The sequence below is a fragment of the Cebus imitator genome, unplaced genomic scaffold (assembly GCF_001604975.1).
Source record: "Cebus imitator isolate Cc_AM_T3 unplaced genomic scaffold, Cebus_imitator-1.0 Scaffold399, whole genome shotgun sequence".
Lineage (NCBI taxonomy): Eukaryota > Metazoa > Chordata > Mammalia > Primates > Cebidae > Cebus > Cebus imitator.
In genome coordinates this window covers 1,758,946-1,782,427 of record NW_016107714.1, presented here as the reverse complement: position 1 = coordinate 1,782,427, position 23,482 = coordinate 1,758,946, and the positions used below count along the sequence as shown (strand labels likewise).

General features: G+C 45.6%; 1 protein-coding gene across 5 annotated transcripts in view; it reads left to right on the top strand.

Moving 5' to 3' along the window:
- Positions 1–23,482, top strand: part of EVA1A (eva-1 homolog A, regulator of programmed cell death) — a 74,761-nt gene that overhangs the window by 4,043 nt on the left and 47,236 nt on the right. Inside the window, exon 1 of one of the 5 annotated variants that reach the window (XM_037731429.1) lies at positions 4,377–4,449. The exons of 1 other annotated variant lie outside the window; for it this stretch is intronic. The gene's annotated coding sequence lies outside the window, so the exon portion shown is untranslated. Of the gene's footprint in view, positions 1–4,376; positions 4,450–4,752; positions 5,022–23,482 lie in introns of those variants that run through there. 3 more of the 5 variants (XM_037731428.1, XM_017508784.2, XM_017508788.2) reach the window with 3 other exon arrangements.

Sequence of the window (23,482 nt, the reverse complement as noted above, 5' to 3'; positions counted from 1 at the left end):
TAGACCTTATAAAAAGTTGGCGAAAGGTTGGACTATAAATAAGGCATGCTGCATTCTTTGACCTTTGGTGTCTAGGCGATGTTAGTAGCTAATACTATCAAATGACTAGTTTCATTTCAGCAGGCTGTCGTGGAATGAATGAATGTAAATGCCACTTGGTTAATGACCATCCATGGATCTTAACAGAAGTCCCATTACTTTGCCAGGGAATGTAATAGCAAAAGTGAGACGAGAGAGAGAGAGAGAGAGAAAGAGAGAGAAAGAGAGAAAGAGAAAGGTTGTAATCATTTCCCCAAACTAACATTTTAAACAAGTATACATTTTCTTTTCAAGTTCACTTTTGTTAAGATGAATAGATAGGAAATGACTGTAGGGCAAAGCTTGAAAAAAAATTTTCGGCCTCCTGATTTTCCTAAAGTGACATCATTAATGGTGACACATTGGTGTCTCTGTCTGCACATCCATTAGCCTCTCATCAGGCCATGAGGCAATTTCCTTTGTCTTTTATTATTCAGTTTACATGCCTGCCTTGCTCCATCACTCCTGGAGATCATTTACTACTTCTGGAATTAATAAGAGCTGGAAGTTTGAAGGCTTCTTGTAAATAGCAGTGCCATAGTAGAAGCAGGCAAGGATTCTGGTTTCAATCATTTGTACTTTCTTGGGACAAAACCAGATTTCCTACCTTGTGGGGTAGGAAAATCCCCACATCCTACCACATGGGGATGATTTCACTGACTTATGGCAGAGAAAAGTCCAGGGATTTTTGTCCGTTTGGCATTGTCTTAATGCTCTGCACATAGGAGAGCAATTTTGATGTTTTCCTTTTCCGGGTGACTTTTGAAAATCATTAGTGAATGATCTAAATTGAGTTCCTTACCTGTTTTATAAACTTCTTATCTTTGAGGACCTGGATTTTGTCTCTGCATTTCCTACAGGAGTAGCTTTCAATCCTAACCGCACATTATAATCACCTGCAAAAGTTTAAATAAAAAGCCCCACTCCTAGCGATTCTGATTCAATTGGTTTGGTCTGGAGCCCAGCTTGTGATTTCAGAACATGCCCCAGGTGAGAGCTGAGTACATCGTGCAGCAAGGTTGCTAATGGTATCTAGGACAGTTCTCTGTGAAGGGCAGGCAGTCTCCAGGAAATGACAGTTAAGCTGAACTGTGTAACACACAAGTTACACAGTGCCAGATGATTTTGGGTGAGGACAAATCTGGACATATTCTCATTGCAAGCATCTTGTGGTACCTTTAGCAGCTCATCATTTTTGGGTAAACCATAGGAGTCTAAGGGTTTCACCTTAGCTGGTGACTCAGTTTGTTTTTGTTTTTGGCTGCCTTTGGGTGTTGTGCTTTAGTTTGCTCATCAGTAAAATGGGGGTAATCAAAGTCTGAGGTTGTATTTCTGCTCGTTTGAGGCAAAAACTGGTAAATATTTCCCACAATGAGCTTTGTGCAAAATCATCAAATTACTGCCATGCAAATGCAGATGGAGTTTTGGAAGCAGAAGCAGCAGGAATGTGCCTGGAGTCTTGTCAAACAGTAGCTGATTAATGGGGCTCAGCCGTGACATGGATGGAACACGATCCTCCTATCAAATCTTGTCATCACGACATTTGTGCACTGAAGGAATGCCACAGCCTCCACTCACTGAGCATTAAAACTCTCACATCTTCTTTGTATTAACCAAAGGGGCCCTGGCTTCTAAACCTTTTCCATGAACTGGATGTTCTGTTGGCCACAACTTCAGTGCGGGGGTGGGTGGGTGGTTGTTCCCTGCTCTGACCACCAGTGCCATGGGAGCCCTGCACACTCTGCTGGCATTACCTGCCCACATCTGCAAGGCTGCTCACACTGAGAGCCCCAGCTCTCAGCCTTGGGCCTGGAATCAGGCATGAAGTTGTTACTTGAGATTCTGAGCTGCAGATCCTGGTTTCCTGGGAACCCTTCTCTTCCTCTAATTCTTCATCTCTGGTTAGATCTAGAGCTGTACACTGTGCCTGGGACTCCCTATTACTCTGCCCTTCCTGTATCAGCCTGTGCATTCCAACCTCTCCTGTGTTTCCTGACCACCTCCACCCTGAAGGCCCATGCAGCAGACCCTATGAGACCAGGATGGGCAGCTTCAGAAGGTAGCCTTTGAGCAACTGCCCTAGTCTAGCAGAGGCTTAATGCCCCTTTCTCACATCTGACCTAAAGTCTTAATTCATATTTAGCACTGTTCTGTAAATATGTCTCCCTAAAAATGGAAAACAGCTATTTCTCTCTTTTATAATAGTTGTGCTGAGTGGGTCCTCTCATCTTGGAATAAATCACCCCAGTGTTTTCAGTTTCTCTTAACAGTCTATGGGTTATCTCCCTTCCTTTCCTCTCGGCCTAGACTGTCAAGCCACACACAGTACCTTCAGAAAAGAGCAACCAAAGGCAACTTATTTTGCAGGTAGGAAAATGAGACATAGAGAGTTTTGGTGACTTGTAACCATAACAAGTGAATGAGACTTGAAATGAGGATTCTCCCCTCCATAGAATGGGGGTCGGTGGGGTGGTGGACATGAACAATGATGCAATAGAATGCACACTTAAGAAACTTGGGCTACAGAGATGAACAGATCTTCATGTTGTTCCAGTTTTCTTATTTATAAAATAAGAACAAAAATGCTTAACCAATCAAGATGTTGTGTTGATTAAAAGAAATGTACGTGAAAAGGACTGGCATAGAGTTTGGTATCTAAGAAGCTCTCATTAAAAGCACACACACACACATGAACACACAAGTGCATGCAAGCATGGAGTTAGTAGCTTTGAGGGGTTTCTTTCCAAGGTGCAGTCATAACCCATAGGTCCCCTGACATAGCTCCTGGGAGAATCTACCCCTGTAGGATCCTTAAATAGTCATTTATCTCAATGTTGGCCTTCATGTAGGGATGCTTCTGTGGTCGGCACACAAACCTCTAACCTATGATATTCATACATGGCTGTGACCTGGGCTGACACATGTAGTATTACATCAGGAAACCCCGCTTCTCAACACTGCCTCTCCATCTGCCTGCTGGAAAGCTGGAGAGTTAGGGGGAGCTCTGATGATGGCACCTTGCATGCCAGAGTGTGGAATTTGGAGTCAGGCAAGTGTGTATTCTTTTTACAGATAAGAAAACAGAGGGGAGTACTTACTCAAGTTCAGAGAGTAATTTAGTGCTGTCTGAGGCTAGAACCGTGTTCCCTGATTAGTTGAGGAAACAAGGGCCCTTACTACCAGACCAGCTGCCTCCGTATGAGACTGGGATAACTTGTCTTTAAATCTTCATCTACAGATAGGTGTTGCTTTCGTTTCTGAAGAGCAGCATTTCAAGGTAAAATAAAGTAGCTCTTGAGTACATCTAAAACAGTGGTTCTCATCTCTGGCTGTATGAGATCATCTTGAGAACAATTGAAAAATACTGATGCGGGAGCTCCACCCCCAGCAATTAAAGAAGTATTTGCGAGGGTGGAGCTGGGGCCTCCTATTGGTTTTTAAAGCTCCCCAGGGCTCCATAGTCTAATATACAGTCAGCGGGCAGTGCTTCCAAATTCTAATGCACATTTGAATCATCTAGGGATCTTGTTAAACTGCAGATTCTAATCCAGTGGTTCAAGTGTGGCCCGAGTGTCTTCATTTCCAAAAAGCTTCCATGTGGTGTTAATACTGCCAGTCTCTGGACCACACTTGGAATAGCAGCTCCAGAAGGTACTCTGGGATTCTGTTCATCCACTTGGTCACTGACTACTCTAGACAAAGGCCTGGGAGTTATGCTCTCCTTCATTCTCTCCTCATCTTCTCCCTGTCCGGCCCTCGGTCTTCAGATCTTGTCAGTTCCACCCCGCTGCTTCTAGCAGCTCCTCTCCATTCCTAACAGAATGGCGCAACATTTTCCTCCCTGTGCCTCACTGCCACTGGCTGCCCTGGCTGTGTTCTTTGCTAGACCGCCTCCTGAGGGTTTTCTCATCCCGTCTTCCCTCTGTCCATGCTTTTATTTTGACTGTGTAGAAGTCTCTTTCACTCTGTGACCCATCTCTTAATAGATCACTGCATCCTGGAACCTGCTCTCTTCCTGCACTCTCCCTTATGACGATTTCCTAGGAACAGGGTGCCCCTCTGCTTGTGTCTGTGTTTTCAGCGCCCAGCTCAGCGCCTATCACTCAATACATACTTATTGATTTTAACAAACAAAACTCCAACCCTGAAAGAGAAAGGCCAAACAGAGGCCTCAGCTGCATTTCTTCCGATAAAAATGAACATTCCTTCGAGATTATGCATCAGGCTTTAACTTCCCACTCAGAAAAAAAAAAGGTGATCAAATTTAACAAAGTAAGTGGTTATTTCCTGTCTGAGTTGAGTGGTTTAATACAGGCTCAAAGCAGGCGACGGGACAGGAATGAGAGGATGGATGCTGGCAGGGGCTTGGAGGTCTGCTTTCAAATCTGGGGTCGTCCCCGCAGGGGGAACGGCTGGAGGACTGGGATAGAGTGTGGACGGCCGATGGGGAACCTCCACGGCCCTGCAGGGGCAGCGCGGGGAGGCAGGCGGGAGTTGGGAGCGTGAACTAACTTGGCGCGGAGGGAGGTGCCGCACGCTGCAGCCGTTCAGGTTTCGCGTCTTGCGGGCGCCCACATGGGCCGCTGGCTTGCAGAAGGGGGCGGGGGAGAGGGAGGGCAGGTCCGGAGCCAAGCGGGTGGAGGAGGGGGGAGATCGAAGGAAATGAGACAACCTTTTCCTCCCACTGACTCGTGCTCCTCCAGCTTCTGCGGGGCTTGGCGCGGCGGCCCGTGAACATCCAGGCCGGGACCCTAAGTTCCCAGGCCAGCCCTGGCCCAGGCGGCCCCTCCGCCGGGATTTCTTTCCGAGGCGCTGGTGCCGGCCCAAGCCCCGGGCAGCGCTTTGTCGCGTCCGCCTCTCGGTGATCGGCTCCGGGTTCATCTGCTCGGCCCCGCACGCCGCGAGCGCAGTCCCCGGAAGTGCGCGCCGGGGCCCCGGCGAAGGTAAGCGGCGCCCAAGAGCGCACCCTGGGCTCTGAAGTGCCCCGCATCCCCAGCGGGCTCCGGCTTCTCCGGAGCGCCCCCTTTTCGGAAACACCCAGAGCACTTCTGACCTGAAGCCGCTGCATTGTTCCCAAGCCTCTGCCCAGGTGTTGTAGGCTGGGTCCCACAGGGAACTCTGCTTCCCAGCGCTTTCTTTTTTGCTTTCTCTTCCTCCCACTTTCCTGTTGCTTCTCTCGCCCCCTACTTCTTTCTGGATAAAACGACTCTCAGCTCCCTGCCTCTGCAGCCCGGCGTCGGAGAGCAGGTCACTCCCAATTCTAAGGCTCTCTCCTCCTGCGCTTCTAGGAGCTGGGCTGAGCCTGACTGGCTTCGATCCCGAGCCTGCCGGGCACAGACCTGCCAGAAATGTACGTGCTGCACCGTGGACTATTTACCTGGTTCGTTTCGGAGGCATCCAGCTCGCTGCGCGCATTTGGCGACCCCCAGAACCCCGAAAGTAGAGTGGATTGGGGAGAGGAAGGCTGTTGGCGCCCCCTAAAGTCTCAGTGGGACGCTCTGCTGGTGGAGAGTGCGGGCAGACAGTCCAGGCCCCTCTATCTGGGGCGCCTACGTGGGGGTCCCCACCCCTACGATTGCGGTGTAGGGGGAGGTGTTGGCACGAAATACGGAGCACATTTCGGGCATGGAGGAAACGAGGATGTCCTGGAAGGAGAGGAGTGCCGGCCACATCGTGCTGTGTTGGCTTGCCATGTTGCTCTTATTAACTGCCTGAGTTCTCATATCAAGCCTATGCCTAGGGACTCTTACACCTATTTCACACACGGGCACAATGAGTTGGAGCCACACAGCTAAAGGGCCCAGCCAGGATTCAGGTCCTAGCTGGTCTATACCACACACACACTTCAAGTCCAGCCCTACGGAAGATTCCTCTGTTCAGTCTGAGCAAGAACCACCCCCCACCTCCTTGCTCCTAGTACAGGGCACCAGACTTTTCCCTTTTTGACCGAATACACCTTGATTCTGTTCAAACCCAAGCTACTTATTTAGTACTACTGTCCTCTGAGTTCAGCAGCAAGCACTGGGGTTTCACCTTTGAACCTTATTCTTTCAACCCCTTCTTGTCATCCAGTCTGTCACAAAATCTGTAATTCTGTTCAGAAGGCTGGCTTGAATCTCCTTTCCACAAAGGCAGCCAAGCCCAGTGGCCAAGAGCCCAGGCCCTGGAGTGAGACCCCCAGCGTGAATACTGGCTGGGGCCTTTCTGTACCTTTCTTAGCTGCATTTCCTACAAAAAAGGGATGCTAGGGCTTAAAACCATGGTTTTCAATGGAAATTTTGATTTTGCTTCCCAGGTGACATCTAGCAATATCTGTAGACATATTTGGGTATCATGATGTAAGTAGAGGAGTATCTTGTTCATCTGATGGGTAGAGGCCAGGGATGCTGCCAAATATCCTGTATTGCACAAGACCTTTGCTCCCCTGCCCCACTTTGGTTCCAGCCATTAAGAATTATCTTGCCTAAACTGTTAATAGTGCTGAGGTTGAGAAGCCCAGGTTTAATGTATCACTTGATGAAGACTGCTATTATTTCCAGCTCTCGTCCTTTTATCTGCTCTAGTTTGGCTGATTATACCCCCTTCTGTTCCTGTCTTTCCCTCCATTCCAGTGCCAGAATTCTGTTGCTAAATCCATAATAGGTCATACTACTATGTCGCCTAAATACCCTTGTTGGTCCCCCATTGCTAACAGAAGGTATTGGAATTGATTAAGATTTGAAAATCACTCTTTACAGAATAAAATGTAACCCCCGACCTTGTACACATGGCCCTTCACAGTTGGACTCATCTTATGCCACTTCCTCAATATTCCTCGTTTCCCTCCAACCCACTATTCTTTTGGTATTCTAGCTCCTGACTTTTTGGAATGCCCTTCTTCTTCCTTGGCTGACAATCATTCTTTGAGACTAGAGGACAAGTCTCCTTTTGGGTCTTTACCCATCATTCTTCAGTTCCTACAGACAGTTTTGTTGCTCCCTGCCCTTCCGCAATTGGGGAAAAGCCTCAGCCTCAGCCTCTCTCCCCACTACTTTTTTTTAAATACATCTCTCTGGTAGTATTTTGTTTATCTCTCCCCTGGTCTTACATACTTAGAATCTAGCTCAGTGCCTTCCATGCTCACAGTGATGGCTAAGATTTCAGGCCTTGGAGTCTGGCTGCTTGTGTTCAAATCCCAGTTCTGCCACTTATTAACTCTGTTAAAAGTTAATTACTTAATCTTGGTCAAGTTGGCTCAGTCTGTCAAAGCCTTCTTGGTAAGAAGAAATGCCTGCCTTCTCTGCAGATGAGTATGACTAACTAATGGAATAATAATCATTCATCTTAATACTGAGTGCCTACCTAACTCCAGGACATGGTTCAAGTTTAGCATTTTATACGTTTTTACTCATTTAAACCCTATAATGTCCTCTACAGTTACTACTGGTATTGCCCTATTTTCCAAACAAAGAAACAGGCACGGAGAGGCTAAGCAGTTGCTCAAAGTCACATAGCTAATGAGTAGTAGGGTCAAGATTCACACAGACATCTGGATTTTAGAACACATACTCTTCACACTATGCAGGTAAAGGGCTTAGCCCAGTGCTTGGCATATAGTAAGGGCCCAACTAATGTGAGATAAGGTTTATTAAGTGTATTAAAGACAGCCTAAGTCCATTGGGTTTTCCACCTGCATCATGCTGTGATTTAAGACTGTGCCATTATTTTTACAACTCTTGTTTCTTTCCTTGCCTCCTTGCCCTGCCTCCAGCCACAGAGGGGCAGGACTTTGGGGTTAGTTCCCAGCACCACTGATCTTGATGCTAAATTGAGCGTAAGTGTACATAGTCAGGGCTAGAAGAGTATTAACTCTTTTGGGATGGGGGGATGGAGTCAACATACACCTGCCTGAAGAAAGAGCTACAGGCTTGGGGTCAGAAACTCTGTGACCTCAGCTTTGTTCCTACCAAGCATATGCCCTTTGCAATGTGTACCTAGTGTATAAAAATTGGTGAAACCAATTGATGAATGAGGGATGGATGGATAAATTCCACCAGCTGAGTCTTCCACCTTATACGTGATCAGGTGCAGAGTACAACTTCTTTCCACATATTGTAAGGCTCATTTATCTGTTGAAGGTAAAACTGGCTGAGGGAATTTAATGAGCCTTATGGGGTGTTGGAGAAGCAGATTTGGAGCCACTCACTGACCCTCTAGGTAAGTTGTGTTTGACACTGGATACTTGGTTACAACTGATCACCAAACTAACTTGGAATCTTTTGTTGCTTCTAATGCAGCCTTGGCTTTGAAAGCCCACTCCTTGCTAGTCCCTGGACCACTTGCTCTGTGGGCTAGACTGCCTTACACAAATTCCTGCACTTTTGTGTACTCTGGCTTCCTCCACAGCTGTCCGGCACAGCTGTAATCCCCCTGAGTTTGCTTGTTTTGGCAGGTTGTCTCCAAAACTGCAGTGGGATGAGGTCACCTGGCGCGTGTAAAGCCTTGTGGTTTTGTTAGGGGCCAGGGAAACACTCTAGTAAGTGCTGCTTTTGAGGGTGGAGTAGGGTGAGAACTTTCCTGCCCATTGACATCCAAGACTCTTCAGATCCCCATAGCAGGGTCCTCAAACCCCTTGGCTGGTCCCTGGCCTTTTAGGAACAGGGCCATCGCCTGAGCTCCACCTCCTGTCAGATCAGCGGCTGCATTGGATTCTCATGGGAGTGCAAACCCTACTGTGAACTGCATGTGTGAAGGATCTAGGTTGTGCACTCCTTATGAGAAGCTAATGTTTGATGATCTGAGGTGGAAACATTTCATCCTGAAACTATCTCCCCCTATCCATGGAAAAATTGTTTTCTAGGAAACTGGTCCCTGAAGCCAAAAAGGTTGGGAACCACTGCCCTATAGCACTGCCTGCCCCTTCAGACACCAGACTCTTACTGTCTCCTGGCACGATTCCCTCTCCTGTCACTAGCTGGGTGACCTGAGAAACAAATTCCTTCAGGATATTAATAGCTGGAGTAAAAGACCCGAGATCTCTGGGCATCACTTGTATTTATACTGAGGCTTTTATAGCTCGGTACAGAAGATAAACGAGCCCAGGGTGGGAAGGTCAGGGGGATGTCAGGCTTGGTGCCAGGTCTCGAGGCCTCTGGTGTCATATCTTGTTGGCTGCCACTTTGGGTAGCACCTTTTAACTGACCTGCAGCAGACTTCTAATGAAGCTGGCCCCTGCTTTGTGTGTCTAGTTCTAGGGAGATACACTTTGCCCTGTTTATGCCTTGAGCTGTATTCTCTGTGAAATGTACTCTGTCGTTCGACTCTGTGTGAAACCCCATTTAGCGCTGTAAAGGGCATTTGGTCTCAGACTAGAGTGGTAGCAGAATCCTGAGGTATTAGTGTGGACTTGGAATACACGTGCAATAAGTAGCTCTGTGCAGGTGCCAGAGACACAAAGATGGAGACCTGGTCTGTAGCATCAAGATTGCAGTCCATGATATATGATGAACATGTGAATAGATCATCAGAGTGTGTTAAATAGAATAAAAGATCTGAGCAGAGAACTGGAAGCTTAAAGGAACCAGCACCGTCTCTGCTAGAAGAGTCAAGAAAGGTGTCAGAGAGAAGAGCATATCTGAGCTCAGCCTTAATGTGTAAGCGGGAGTTTGGTGAATTTGAGGGGACTGGTGATTAAAGAGCATTACAGATAGGAAACAGCATGTGTAAGGGTCAAGAAAGGGACTGGAAGACATGTAGGCATTTGGTGGGGGCTGGAGAGCAGAGATGGGCCTAGGGAGGTGACTTTGACATTTTACCAGTCCAGGAGTCTGTCTGTGTACTGTTTCTAGACAATGGAGTGGGCATTTAAAGCTCAGGTGTGCTGACTTCTTTGAATAGTGGCTCTGCCTCTTATCTCTGCTGGCCTTGTTTCCTCCTGGGGCAGTGGGACCAGGGCCCATGGGTCAGGGACGGACACTGTCTCTAGTAAGCAAAGAAATCCCAGTCAAAAACAAAACTGAGCTGGGAAGTTGTGGGTGGTGGTTGTGTTTTCTTTTCAAAGTCCTAGCTGATGAACTATGTGAATGGCCCCTCCAGAGTCTGGGTTTTTGAACAATTACCTTTAGAGCATCCAAAAGTCCGTATGAATTGCTAAGCAATTGCTAAATTTCTCCTGACTTAGAGAAGGAAAGAGAAACAGAGGGAAGGAAAGAGAAAAGAGAGAGAGAGAGTGAGTTTTGATGCTAAAGTCTGTTTCACATAAAATCCAGCCTGTGATCCAGCAGATCAACAGCTATTAGGATTGATACATTTCCTGAGAATTGTATCCTCATTTGCAGCCTTTCTTTAAGCCCAAAGCTGTTTTCATGTTCTGATTGCATTGAGCTCCCCATAGATGATGGGTGCATATGCTTATTGATTAGACAATTGATGTAGGTCCTTCGATAGGTCATCCTTAGGCTTTACTCATTTATTCACCACTTAGTGACCCCCTGGCACATAGGAGTCACTTAGTAAGTGATAGATGAGTGAAAGAATGCCCTAGCATGGAAGTCATATTCCTACCCCTTAAGATGTTCATGGCCTGAAGGAAGAGGTAGACAAGAAAACAGCCCACACAGTATGGTGGATTAGTGCCATGACAGAGAAGATACAGTACAGGGGAAGAATTCATCCAGCCAGGGATCGGGGAATGGAGATAGAGAGAATTCTGTCTTCTGGAAACCATCTTTCCTCCAGGGAAGTGATCCCAGGAGTGGTTCCTAGAGATCAGTTGTAACCTGGGGTGGGTGCTAGGCACTGTGCTAAAGGTTTTAGGTGCCTTTATTGCATGGATCCTGACAAACACCCTCTGAGGTCTGTATTAGAGGAGGAATCAGGGTCGCACCCACAGCTAAAAGGGCTCAGACTCAGCCCTTTATCCCTCCCAGACAGTTTCCAAACAGTTGTTGTCATCAAAGATACATTTAGAAAATCTGTTTTCAAGAAAGCATGTGAAATAATGTGGGCCACTGTGGTTGGGATAGGAATGGTCATTTATTTCCTCCCTGCTTTTGCCCCTTTCCTTCCCCCTAGCCTGGTGTCTGAAGCTGTGCCTGGGGGCAGTTAGATGTTCCCTGTTCTGGGGTTCAGCAACTCTCTTCCTCCTCTCACCCCCTCTTTGATCACCAAGGCAGCCTGCATTTTGCCCTCCATGGTGAGAGGAGGGGGAAATGCTGCTTAGTAGATAAGCAACCATAAACTCGCAAGGAAAAGAAGACTTTTTACACAACACCTGCTGTAATTTAAGCCTCTCCCCTTTTGCCCTCCCCACTCCTGCCCTTGTCACTCAGATGGGGCCAGCGGTAGCTGCAGGGAACAGACTTCAGGGGATCTTGTTCCTGCAAGGGACCTCGATCAAAAGGGCTGCCTTAAGCTGTCCTTCTCCGGGCATCTCCACAAACACACTCATCTTGTCAAGACAAGACAGGCCGTGGCAGCCCATGGGAGGGGGCAGGTAGGGCCTCTTACTGAAGAAGCGTGCACTTCTTTCCTGAGGTCCCCCATCCTGAGTGCCACTTGGCTGAGCAACCTCTGACAGTGGAATCCTTCTTTGTTGCACTGAGATGTGGCTATGAATCTGAGCATGGGCAGAATGAGCACTGGAAGGGAGTTAGCAATGCCACTTGCTGTGAGGTCTTGATCCCTTAATCTCCTAGTGGGTCAGTCATACAGGGCAGGAATGGTTGGCCTGGACATTCTCCAATGTTAGACTCTGCTGCATGTCAAAGCGGGGTACACTGTAGGATCTCGTGGAACTCAATGATTTGGTCATTTAGTCTGAAAAAGACACGTGAAAGTAAAAGTGTTCCTGTGGGTGTACTCTTGTGCTCGAAGAGACAGCTTGGTGGCCTTGGTGTGTCTGCTCAGCTGAAGCCGCCAACACGTACTGATACCCTGTGTGCCAGGCACAGTTCTAGACCCTGGAAACAGAGATGAACAAGATACTCTTTGTGCCCAAGGAGCTCGGCAGTCCAGTGCGGAGCCAGACGAGGGAATCAGAGATAGTAATGCAATGTTTTGCTGCCCATCTCTCGTTAGAGTAGGTTCTCTGAAAGCAGGACATGTGTCTTGTTGATTCCCAAATCACTATGGCCTACCATAAACTCTGGCATATGGTAGATACTCAATCAATGAATGTTGTACTACCCTAACATGCCATACTAGAGGCAATCACAGGGTGCTGTGTGCACCCACAAGAGGGACACCTAAACTCAGCTTAGAGAGCAGGTGAGTCTAAGATGACATGCATCAAAGGAGCTGAGCTGGAGTATCCAGGCTGATGAGAAGAGAAGTGGGGCTTAGGCAGATGGGCCGGTGAGAAGTCCGGCATGTCCAGGTGAGCAGGCCAGGGCTGTTCTAAGAAAGAAAGGTTGGGGACAAAGGAAGTAAGTCTGTGAAAGGGCAAAGTAACCACGTCTGGAAGAACTTTGCTAGAGAATTGGAATTTTACTTTGAAGATAGTGGGGAGCTACTGCAGGATTTCACACAGAGGAGAGAACACTAGGTCAAAGTTTTGTTCTAACACTGTTCTGGCAATAGAGTGAATATTGGAGAAGAATAAGATAGGTGGCAAGAAGACCAGTTAGCATGTCATTGCTGTTTAGGGGTTGAAAAAGCCTGGGGTTTGGAGTCAGATACAGCTCAATCTCTTTCCCAGCCACACAATGACTTCTTGTAACTTGGGCTATTTAGTAAATGTCTCCGAGCTTCTGTCTTACCTGAAAACAGAGGACTCTACTTCTCCCTTATGGATGGTGTGCATGGTGGTCAGGTTTATGTACCAAGAAGTATGTGAAGTGTCTACTGAAGTGCTTTATTTGTAATTGGCATGTCATACTAGTGGCCAGTATTATTTTTAATATTATTGTGACTTACTATCATCTAGGTGAGAAATAATGGGGTCCTAATAAGACACTGGTAATTGGGGTGGATAATTGGGCAGACTCAGGAAATCCTTTGGCAATAAAGTTGACATGACTTGGTGACTGACTGAACGGGGGAGTAAGGGAGGGGCAGGAGTCTAGGATGATTCTGACATTTTGGCCTGGAAGCCAGTGGGAAGGATAGTGAAGCTATTCATTAGGAAAGAGAAGGGACAGGGAGGAGGGAGTAGCATTTATAGGAAGGCTGATGAGCTCAGTTTCAGATATGCTGAGTTTGAGGTATTAAGATAGTCAGGGAGAGATGTCTATTGGGCAGATGTTCTGTAGGTTTGACATTCAGGAGAGAAGTCTTAAAGATTTACAAGAAATCTAACTTCATTTGTTGTTAAGAGACAGGATCTCACTTTGTGACCATGTTGGCATGCAATAGTACAGTCATAGCTCACTGCAGTCTTGAACTTAAACCCCTGGGCTCAGGTGATCCTCCTCTTTCAGCTTCCTGAGTAGCTGAGACTACAGTCATATCCCACCATGTCCAGCTAATTTGTCAAACTTTTTGTAGAGCAGGGTCTCACTATGTTGATCAGGCTGTTTTGAACTCCTGGCCTCAAGTGATCCTCCTGCCTCAGTCCCCCAAAGCACCAGAATTACAGGCATGAGCTACTGTGCCTGGCCCAGAAGCAAACTTTAACAAAAGGTAGTGAAGTCATGCTGTGGATCAGCTGATTATGGAGGGTTAGGGAGTATGGGAAGAGGAATTATAATAGCTAACGTTTATTGAGTGTGCACTGTATGTTCTAAACACTTTATGTGCATTAATTCTCTTAACAACCATTGTTAGGAGGGACTACTATTATTTTACCTACTTTATAGCTGAGTAAACCTAGGCACAAAGATGGCAAGTAATTTGACGAAGGCCAAACAGCTATAGGTCATGGACCTATGATTTTCAGTCAGCTGTCAGGATGCCAGTCCCGTGTCAAACTGTTTCTGGGAGTAGAGGTCCTACATCACTGACCTCAGGGAAGGAGGGAGAGTACCCAGAGAAGTCAACAGGGAAGGGGATGTTCAGAGAGGCAGGAGGAAATAGGAGACTGAGGTGCAGAAAAGGAAAGTTTCCAGGAGAGGGGGATCAACAGCTTCACATGATACAGAAGAGTGAGAGGTCTGAAAGGTCCATGGATTTGGAAATTCCGAAGCTATGGATGACTTGGTGAGAGGAGTCTGACAGATAAGGAGGGCTGATGAACAAATGTGAGGTGAAGAAGTGGACATACTAAACTTTGGCAACTAAAGCTTGCCTATGAAAGTAATGAGAGAAAAGACAGCAGCTAGAGGTATTATGTAGAGGCAGTGTTTTAAAGATGGAAAAGACCAGCACATATTTATAGAGTGGCCACAAATGGACCATGCATGCTAGGAAAGGTGTCTCCATGCTTGCTTTTCTTTTCCACAGAGATTTCTAATATTTCTCTCCATATTCTGGATGGCTTCCATGTTGATAGTTGGACATCATTTAAAAAGTTCTGGATAGGTGTTTCAAGTATTCAGCATTTATCAGGTGGAGCAGAGAAAATTTCCTTCACAATGCCCAGTGGTGACTTATCACGTGTTATTAAATCCGGACCATGTCAAATTCGGGTGCATTCACTATATCATCCACTGAATTTGCCTTCAAAATATTCTCCAAGAGAGCGTGACATGCTGAAGCTCCATGTCAGGCATGGGGAATTGGTGTCTGCTGTGTAGATACCTGGAGGTAAGAGTGTCAGTATTCCTCCAATGTTTTAGGAGGAAGGAAGGGGACCTAGAGCATAATGGGGTTGTGGGGAGGAGACACTAGCTTTGTACTAAACAAGAGACACCTGCTTCTCTGAGCAAATGGAAAGGTAGTTGGGGATGAAGGCAAATCTATAAGAGGAGACAGAGAGCTGTTTAGATCTTTTAGGAAATGGAAGGTCTATTGTAAGAAGATTTGCTGGAGTGACAATCCTCTGCTTGGAATGACCCTATAGGATTTGACCACTGTCATTTAAGTTCTTAATAATGGAAAAATACTGGCATTTCCTATGAATGCTTTGTTACCAGACTTAGAGGCTGCATCCCAGAGCCTCCCAGAAGCCATCCCAGAAGATGTTTTTGTCTAGGGGCAAAGACAATCTTTGTTTTCATATGTAAGATTCTTTTGTTCGTACCAGAGGCAGATACTGTAGAGGGTTAAAAGCTTGACTTAAACAAGAAATTCAGCTTTACCTTGGTTCATGTTCATGGTGCTGATATCCCTGAGGCTCCGGGCTGGAATTAGGGTTTGGCTGCCAGCTTCATAGATTTGCCTCGCTTGAAATGGCATCTTTGCTCTTCTTGGAAACATGTCAGTGAAACACATACACCTTCACAGAGGGTCTTTATGGAAAGGGCTCTCCCAAAGGGCACCATCCTGAATCCAAAAGGCCACACAGGAAATGGCCTCAGGATGTTTTTCTTTCCCTACACAAAGCAGCAGCTCAGCTGAATTATTTGCTTGATCTTGAGCCCACAGGTATCAGGAAAAGTAAACAGTACATCATTCACGAGTCACATTTCCAGTTTGAAGGTTTCCTGGAGGACAGCTTGAAGATACTGTAGGACACTGCAGCATGCAAGGAAGGATCATCCCTGCCGGACCCCTCCCTACTCTCTTCCCAGCCATGTCTCTCACCTGGATGTGGGCGTGTACAGAGTCCCTTGGCTGGGTGTGGGTGTGATGGACAGACAGGGCACTCTTCTTAGGGGCCTCTTTCTTTGAGGAAAGAAGATTCAGGTGTCTTGCCCCACCTTTCCTCAGTAGACAAGGAGTGGAGGAAGTGCTTCTCCAGAAAGGCATGGCTGGGATGCCAGATGGTTCCACACAAATGTGGTTCAGTGAAGTTATGTAATCCTTTACTTGGCTTTATTCCTATTCCACAGGGTGTGAATTTTCTGTCATGGAAATGGCCTATGTACATGTTGCACACTGATGCCCACAAATGTGTGCACAGGGCAGTATACATGCATCAGATATCCACATCTAAGCTATCGGTGTTGCTTCTGCCCATCCAACCTTCTGGGTTGTGGGAGGGTGCAAAAGGGTTTGGGAAGCAGTACCCTGTGTGACCATAAAGCAACAGCTGTGATACATTAGATTCTCTTTCACTTGTATTTGATTCTATATGTCTGTGTGTGTGTGTGTGTAAAGTTTTTATTTAGCCAATCATCAGCTTATTTAATAATTTGAACTACTACATGGCTGGCTCCAGGCTCGGTGACAATAAAGTGATGGTGATTCTGACAGTCTTAGTTTCTGCCTTCTCAGGGCTTACAGTTACTAGGGGATGGGCATTCAAGAAATAAATACACAGATAAAATATAAGATGATTACAAACTGGTAACTTCTATCCTGGACAAGAACATGATGCTCTAGGGGGGGAATGAGAGAGGTTTAAGTTGGTGGTGTCTAGTGAAGGAGAAAGATCTGTAGACCCATATTTACTATCTACAACATGCTGTCTATTGAAAGCATGTCACAGGTTGCTAAGGCAGCTCTAAGGAAGGAGTGCCTGACCCTTGAATAGGGCTGGAAGGGTTCAGAAGGAAGGGATGTTTAAAAATAATCTTAAAGAATATGTGAAAAATTTTCATGCAGATAGAAGTAGTGGTGTTCCAGATGGAGGCAACATGTGGTGTTCTGGGGGGACTCTTAATCAGCCAGGGTGACACAGGGGGGTGGCTACAAATGAGCCAGGAGGCTGGGCAGCAAAGCTCAAGCCTATAATCCCAGCACTGTGGGAGGTCAAGGCAGGCAGATCGCTTGAGCCCAAGACCAGCCAAGCCAACATGGCAAAACCCCATCTCTACTAAAAATCCAAAAAAATCTAGCCAGGCATGGTGGTGTGCACCTGTAATCACAGCTGCTTGGGAGACTGAGGTAGGAGAATCGCTTGAGCCCAAGAAGTGGAGGTTGCAGTGGGCCAGGATTGTGCCACTGCATTCCAGCCTGAGTGACAGAATGAGACCCTGTGTCAAAAATAAATAAAAAAGAAACGAGCCAGGAAAGACAGGCAGGGGCCAACTACTCAGTGTAGGTTTTGTATGAGAAGCAAGTCACTGGAGGGAATGGCAAGTTACCAAGGGGCTGGCACACTTTTTCTGTAAATGCTCAGATAGTAAGTATTCTAAGCTTTGTGGACCTACAGTCTGTCGTAGCTGTTCAGCTCTGCCACTGTAGTGCAAAAGCAACCATAGACAATATGCAAATGAATGAGTGTTGCTATGTGACAATAAAACTTTATAAACAAAAACAGGCAGTGGGCTGGATTTACGCATGAGCAGTAGCCTACCGGTCCCTGCTCTAGAGTGGTAATTCTGGTGGATGGCTCTGTGAAGGCTGAATTGGAGGATGGGGAGAGAATGGAGGTAGGTAGCCAGTTAGGAGCTGTTGCTTTCATTCAGGGAACTTAAGGAAGGGACGATGGGGAGAAATGGTTCGTGGAATGCTCCAAGGAAAAATGACAGGACTTCATGACCAGTTTGATGAGAACATGTCTAGTTGTTTCTTTAATGCTCAGTGGACTGATTTTTCCAGGGAAGGAAAAAAAATCCTGGGCATTCTGGCTGTATGACTCAGAATCATGCGCACATCTGTGAGGTCACCTGCTGGTCACTAGACATCGTGCTTGGTGCATTACATAGATTATCTCTTGTTCAGCATAATTCTTAAGAATTCTTTAGAATGTTAAGATGTATTTCCTGTTTCAAACTGAAGTTTGAAAATGGCAGGTCATTTGCCTAAAGCTATATAGCTGGTGAATGGTGGAGCTAGGATTTAACCCAGGTCAGTGTCAAAGCCTGTACCATTCCTGAGAAGCGGAATCTTTCCCCCCCTTCCAGTGGGTGGCACGAAGCCCCATCTATGAGCCTGTGCAGCTCCCTTCTTTCCCTCTGTTCCTTCTAAGACCCAACCAGCAAGGAGGACAAGGGAATACACGTAGGGAAGGTAAATACCAAAGTTGGCTGCAAGTGTTAATCTGTTTAACTGCCAGCCAGTATGCATTTCCTAGGGTTCCTCTAATAAAGTATTACAAAGTGGGTGGCTTAGAATAATAGAAATGTGTTGTCTCACAGTTCTGGAGGCCAGAAGTCCAAAATCAAGATGTCAGCAGGGCTGTGCCCTCTCTGAAGGCTTGAGGGAACCATCTGTTCCAGGGTTCTCCCATGGCTTCTGGTAGTCTTAGGTGATTCTTGGCCTACTGATGGCTGTCTTCTCTGACTTTTCACATCGTCTTTGCTGTGTGTATGTGTGTCTTTGTCGAAATTTCCTTTTTATAAGAACACTAGCTCGATTGGATTGAGACCCACCCAATTGCCTTTATCTTAATTTGATTAAATCTGTAAGGACCCTATTTCCAATAAGGACACATTTTGAGGTGTTGGAAATTAGGATTTTCTCATGTTTTTAGGGGGGAAAGACACAATTCAATCCCTAACACGGTCCTTTCCCAAGAAGAATTCAAGAGCTTCCTCTGACCAAGATCCCTGAGTGGATCCCAATCCAGTTCCTTCTCCAGGTTATCTTCATCTGTGGTCAGTTTTTCCATCCATTTCCTATATACACTGCTTGGGCCATGAAGATTCTGTTTATATTTACATATACTTTTATTGCTACATTTCAGATGGATTTCTGTTCTAAGTCCTTAGCATTTGTATTTGACAGCGTTCTCTCATCTTCATTCACCGCATTTGACCCCCAGCCTCTTCTTTCCCTACTTGGCACTTTGCTCATTCATTGATTTCATGTAAAAATAAGTGCTGAGTTCCTGTTGCATTCTGGGGACTATGTTATGCTCCAAAGACGTTAAGGTAAAAACATGAAAAAAAAAAAAATAGTTCCTGCTCTTGATGAATGGCTATGGTGAATGGTTATGAGAGGCCACACGAGCACATAATGTGGAGAAATTGAATCGGGAAGTATGAGTGCAGGTTCCCAGCTTAGCATCCTCATTGGCTCCCTGTTGCTGCTAGGAAAGAGTCTGAGCTCCCTTGCAGAAAACACCAGGCCTCCCGTGACCTGGCTCCAACCTCCTCAACAGTTTCCTTCCTCACTGTCCCTTCCTTTCACTTTGCACCTGACTCATTTTCGTTCACTTGCTCTTCCCCAGCTATACAATTCTCTGTCTCTAATCATGTCTTTCTCCACGCATGCTCTTTGAGTTAAGAGGTGCTCCTCCTCCCCCATTCTCAGTTATGATCTGCTTGATTAACTCTTACTTCTGCTTCAAGACTGGGGGTACCTCTTCCAGGAAGCTGCCTATGACTCCTTCCTCTGCCATCCTTGTGGCTCCTTGGGCTTCCCCTTGGTAACAACCTCTCCTCCCTCTAGAAGACACTGACTGAGGCTTATTTATCTTAACCACAGTGGCCAATAAAATGCCTGTATTAATAGGAGCTTCGTCAATGAATGAATGAATGAATGAATGATTCCTGTGTCCTGTTCTTTGCTTCTGCCTTCCAGGCTGCACTCTCCCTTTAGCCTCCTTCCCTGGAATCACATGTCTGGTCACCACTTTTTCTCTACCACAAGTCCAGAAACCGGACTGCTGAAGGCCTTCTTTCTGTTGTGCTGACACTTCAGCTATGCTGGCCCTAATGATCACATTGGGCTACCCACTGACCTTCATCTCTTTGATCTGCCCTGCTTCCCACAGAGAAAGGCCTTCTTATTTGCATATAGGAAAATGGTTTTCATCAGGAAAACAAAACTTCCTCTATGGCCTTCTCTGTTTCTCCAGTCCCAGAGGTTTCCCTCTCCCAATTCCAAGAGCAAGGGACACACTATGCTTAATTGATCAATTCAAAAAGCATTGTTTTTGAGTCTCAAGTTTATATCTGGAGTTGTAGTTGACTTGCTCTCACCCTTTTCTACTTCTGCCTTTCTAGCCAAAAAGATCTGTTTCTTACATCTTTTCCTGCTTCATATTTTGCGTTTCTTCTATATATTAAATGATACAGTGATTTTTGGAAAATTTTTAGATTTAAAACTGTTCAAATGAAATCTTATGTGGAATATCAATGAGTATAACAGAGCAGACCAACATTTTGTTATATATATATATGTTTGTTTGATAAATTTAGTTTTTAACATACAGTTAATGAAAACAATGAGAGTGTTATGGAAATTTGAAATTGAGAGTTTTGGGTGACAATTGCAGCCTCATGGCATACTTACTATCAAGTTCACCCCTCTATTTTATATTGGCTGTACAGCATGGGGAAAATTGCAACAACTAGATATTGGATATTATAGCACTTTTAAACAGTACCTTACAGATTCAAGCTATTGTGATTTCAATGATCTAGAAACATGAAAGATAAACAGAGGAAGAATTGGTTATAATGGTGACTCACTAACACTATGTAACAATTGTTTAATTATCAGAGGTCTAATGGAAAGGAACAGATTCTTTCACTTAGATTCACCAACATATATCTTTGGCAGAAAATACTTCCCAAAATTATTTTGTATCATCACAAGAGGTTAATTATGTTATTAAATGTTTTTTCAGAAACTTCAGTGTTTGTTTCTCTCTAGCGATCACTTAAAGCCTTTAACACTGCAAAACATATTTAATCTGGCATTTTGAACCCAACTTCAGTTGTCAGTTTCATTGCTGACACTATTGGCCACAAGAGAAACGGTAATACAGTGGCCCTGCATTGCTGTTAGTCTTGCTCAGACGTTTTCATGTCTGCCAACCAGTCTAAGATTAAAATAAGTACTAATGCTACCAATAGTACTTATCATGATACAACATGTTATGTGATCACATATTACTATATAGTTTAGTATTATGTCTTTATAAGGGGATACATTCCAACGAAGTAGGGACTTCTTGGAATGGCACTAGGGGGCCAGGGTACTGATAGTGTACTTGTTCCAGTTTTACAGCATCAGAAGACCTGCATGGATCTGAACTGTTAACAGACCTTTTTGGAACTACAGCCTTCCTAATTAATGACACATCTACATGTGTTCAAACATATTCATGGTTTTAGCAGGAGAACCTTTATTCTGAAGGGGGCATGAGTATATTATAACCTGTGGCTCATGTAAACCACCGGGGTCTATGATTGTTCACATTTGGTATCACATACTTGTCTGTGTTTACCATTTAAAAAATATTTTTAAAAATGTAATTTGAATGAAACATTTCTAGAACCCTTGAAATGAGTAAGTGGACTTTCATTGTATTAGAATAAGGTGTAAGAAACTTGTGGTCTCAGGTGGGACCTTTAGCAGAGCTGGCTTGGGAAGGCCTCCCTGTTTTGATCAGGTAAGCGTCTGCCCAACTCAGGGCTTTCACCTCCTGGGAGCTCAGCAGTTTTTCCTGTGCTGAATTAAATTGAATTGACACAGGGCAGTCCTATGTGGTTGCAGGACTAGCTCCCCCTGGTGAGGAATGATCAGGAAGGTCTCAAGTAGAAGCTGCCCATCTCCCCAGGGCGCCACACAGGTCCCACCCCGGAAGGCTGCCACACTCCCCACCTAGAATTTTTCTTCCCACCAGCTCCTTGCAGGGTGGGGCCGGGGGGCTGCCCTGGGCTTCCAGACTTCCAGGTCCAGGGTTTTATTACCCACTTGTCTCCTGCTGACTTCCTCAGGTCCCTGTGCCTATTCTCTGGTTTTAATAATTGTCATGACCTTAGAAGTCACTTTTGGGACTGGGAGGCCAACACAGAAATAAATCAGATGACCAGAAATGCTCCTTGTTCCCATTCGTATGTTCATTGGTCAGGCATTACTTCTGTGAGTTCTCCACGTTTATAGACGCCTCAGGTATACTGGGCTTGGGAGGCCCCACTGATTAGGAATAGAATGTTGACAAGTAATGGTCTTTTTAAATGTCCTGAATTAAGGATCCACAAGTCTGTCAGCATGCCCTTCCCTATTTGCAATTCTACAGAAAAAAAAAAAAAAAGCCATACAGGATTCAGACAGAATTATTCAAGCGCATGTAGTGGCTGACCAACAGGGCTGAAATTCTTTTTATTCCCAGTGTGATATGGATGTTGTGATTGACTTCTGTTCTGTATAGCCATTCCCTGCCAGTCTCCATGATTTTTTTTTTCCAGTGGACACTTGCAGGCTGATGTTCCCTGTGGTTCCAGGGATGGGCACTTTCCCTTCATGTTTGCTATTTTTTTCTCAGGATTGCCTCATCTAGCTTCATACTTCTGCAGATGACTCCCAAGCACTTTTAACTCTTACCCTGCAGCCACAATATGATTCAAACGTACCTTTCCAAAGTTTTTCCCCCAAACTTCGTTACATTTCCTACAAACTAGCCAAACTCAACATTTTTGGGTCTCCCTATGTCTCCTTCAAGGCGGGTGAATCTAATATAAGGCCTTTATTTTTAAAGAGTTTGTAGCCCAATGGAAACATACGAAAAGCACATACTTTTACTCAATGTGAAAGAGCAGCACACAGGGTTGCTGGAGTCCAAAAGAGAGAGTGATTATACACGCAGGAGAGGATCAGAGAATGTTTTTGCAGGAGGTGATGTGACATGAACCTTGAAGGATGGGTAAGACTCGGAAATACAGTGATGCAGGAAAGCACATGCCAAGCAGAGCAAAACCCAGAAGTAGAACCAAGTGAAAAATGAATGGAGAAGAGAGTGGTTCTGTGTGCCTTGTGTTGGGCTGTGTTGGAAAGGTAGGTTGGGAAGAATTCATGAAGTGCTTTGATTTACAGGCTTATGTTTGAATTTCACTCTGGATCTTTTGGCAATTTTTGGAACAGATGAGTGGCATTGTTAGAACACTGTTTCCAAATACTCAGCCTGGCACCATGTATTACTCTGCTTTCACGCTGCTGATAAAGACACACTAGAGACTGGGCAATTTACAAAAGAAAGAGGTTTATTGGACTTACAGTTCCACATGGCTGGGGAGGCCTCACAGTCATGGCAGAAGGCAAGAAGAAGCAAGTCACATCTTACATGGATGGCAGCAGGCAAAGAGAGGGCTTGTGCAGAGAAACTCCCATTTTTAAAACCATCAGATCTTGTGAGACCCATTCACTATCATCAGAACAGCATGGGAAAGATCCATCCCCAAGATTCAATCATCTCCCACTGGGCCCCTCCCATAACACATGGGGATTATGGGAGCTACAAGATGAGATTTGGGTGGGGATACAGAGCCAAATCATATCACACCACTATATGAGATTAGGGTTGAGAGGGGAAGAAAGGAGGGAAATTCCTGAATTAGGAGTGACAGTGGGGATGGAGAGTTAGAAAGGATAGGAGGTAGGATTTTTTGGGCAAGGGAGAGGAAAGATCCATGGTGATCCTCAGGATTGAGCCTGAGTGATTGGGATCCTCAGAATATTATGAACACTGTAGAGAAAAGAGGAAGTAGGTGAGCCAGGGGAATGAACTTAGAGCATGTTGAGCTGGAGGAATCTCTGGGAAGCATAAGCA